The following is a 2,785-nucleotide window of genomic DNA, read 5'->3' as shown; positions in this document are numbered from 1 at the left end:
GAAATTTTCACCGCTGTATGTCTATGAAAGGCTCTAATTATAACCACAGTGATAGTCTAATATCACACAGAAGATTAACTTTCTTTTGTTCGATTTGATAGTGACGGAACATTCCCTGCCACACCACTGGAACAAAATCGGCGAGGGCCACAATAGGCTGCTCTAATCTCATTATTGACATCTGGTGCTCCTTTACATAATGACATCTTAGTGCATCCTGATTTTTAGAATAGGAAAATTTGTATTGACAATGCAGGAAAAGGTTATATAATCCCAGTTAATATTTGCCACGGAGAAAGACTTCTTTCCTAAGATGGGTCCAGGTAAACTATTACCTTGTGGTCTAACATCTTCGTTGGTAGCAATGAAGAAATCGTTGGATTAGCAAAAAGTAGCAAGTGGAAAAAACTTGGCTACACCGTCCAATTACATTTTCCTGCTTGATATTTCCAGCTTTGGCATTCCAGTCTCTCACCATAAACAGCACATCTTATTTGCACGTTCTGACAAAGAGCCGAGGTGGCGCAGTGGTTAGGGGTGCGGTACTGCAGGCCACTTCAGCTGACTGCTATCTGCAGTTCAGCGGGTTCTAATCTCACCGGCTCAAGGTTGACTCAGCCTTCCATCCTTCCGAGGTGGGTGAAATGAGGACCCAGACTGTGGGGGCGATATGCTGACTCTGTAAACCGCTTAGAGAGGGCTGAAAGCCCTATGAAGCGGTATATAAGTCTAACTGCTATTGCTATTGCTATTTCAGGTTAAATTTGACCAAGAAGTCCATCAATTACTTCTTTTTCTACATCAGTAGCTGGAGCATGAAGTTAGGTAACAACAAATATTAAAAGATTGTCTGGGAAGACTATGTGCAACCCAACAATTTATTTCTCGCTGTGTTGAGTTGACATTCTTTGTTCCTTTGTGATTCTGTTTTTACAGCTTCTGGTTTTCTCTCCCTGCATGGCAACATCAGCAACTAGACTCTCCAAAAAATTTGCCAGGTAATCTGGTAGATCATAAATGTCAACACTCTAAAAGATCCTCTATTCTTCCTCTATAGCTTGTTAAGTGCCATTCCACATGAGGAATCATCATCATCACACATCATCTAACACTATATCATCAATCACTTTATCTTGGCTATTCATGTATTTTTTTTGGTAAAATACAGGTAGTCCCCAACTTACAATAATTCATTTAGTGACCGTTCAAAGTTGCAACCACTGTGAAAAAAAGTGACTTATGACCATTTTCCACAAACCATTATGGCATCCCCATGGTCATGGGATAAAAATTCAGATGTTTGGCAACTGATTGTTGTGACTGTTGCAGTGTTTGGTCATAGTCATGAGATCACCATTTGCGACCTACTGAGTCAATGGGGAAACCAGATTCATTTAACAACCGTGTTACTAATTTAAGAACTGCAGGGATTCACTTAACAATTGCAGCAAGAAAAGTCGTAAAATGGGGCAAAACTCACTTAACAACAGTCTGTCTTAGCAACAAAAATATTGGGCTCAATTATGGTCATAAGTCAAGAACTATCTGTGTAGGAGTGATTTATCATTACTTTCATATGAAAGGATGCCATTGAACAAAATCTACTTTCAGTATTTTAATATATTGCTTATATATATGTATGAATGTATGAATGTATGTATGTATGTGTGTATATGTTTGTGTGTGTGTGTATGTATGTGTGTATATGTTTGTGTGTGTGTGTGTGTGTGTATGTATGTATGTATGTATGTATATAGTGAGACCTCGCTGAAACATTGCCAAGACAATCTCAGTCTTACACGAGAAAAGACCCGAATACAACAAGACCAGCATTTCTACACCTGTGAAAATCTACGAATATGTATATGTATATGTATATGTATATGTATATGTATATGTATATGTATATGTATATGTATATGTATATGTATATGTATATGTATATGTATATGTATATTATATGTATATGTATATGTATATGTATATGTATATGTATATGTATATGTATATGTATATGTATATGTATATGTATATGTATATGTATATGTATATGTATATGTATATGTATATGTATATGTATATGTATATGTATATGTATATGTATATGTATATCTGTTCTGTCCCCCCTTCTCGGCTCGTTAAACAGACGACAGGCAAACAACTTAAAAGGAACTCTCTTTATCAGTTCTCAGCTCAGACTGGCTTTGAGCCCAAAATAAACCTAATTACAGTCTCTGCCTGAAGATAATGGAATTAAAAACAAATCTTTCTTACGGCAACACAAGTTGAACAAAGCGAAAGCAAAGCACTTCTTCCAAAGTCTCTACGAATCAGGGTTACAGAAAAACAAAGCACTTATCCAAGTGTATCTTACATAAACCACGACCGATGATCAATCAATGTTGAACGAACCAAGGAACGTTGACTCCTGCAACCAGGGCGTGGCACCATCCGTCCTTTTATCCCCAGAACACGTTCCTAACAAGCCCCAGCTGCAGTGTTAATCTTGCATCCTGAAAAGACTCACAGAAGATGTCTGCTGAGTCACAACATATATGTATATGTATATGTATATGTATATGTATATGTATATGTATATGTATATGTAAATGTATATGTATATGTATATGTATATGTATATGTATATGTATATGTATATGTATATGTATATGTATATGTATATGTATATGTATATGTATATGTATATGTATATGTATATGTATATGTATATAGCCTTTCTTATAGTCTTTCAAAATATATAATAAAAATAGAAAACCATCCAAAT

This window comes from Thamnophis sirtalis, unplaced genomic scaffold (genome assembly GCF_051295495.1).
Source record: "Thamnophis sirtalis isolate CommonGarterSnake01/CBP01778 unplaced genomic scaffold, rThaSir2_p1.2 scaffold_6, whole genome shotgun sequence".
Taxonomy (NCBI): domain Eukaryota; kingdom Metazoa; phylum Chordata; class Lepidosauria; order Squamata; family Natricidae; genus Thamnophis; species Thamnophis sirtalis.
The sequence above is the reverse complement of the archived record's forward strand: the minus strand, read 5'-3'. Positions refer to the sequence as shown.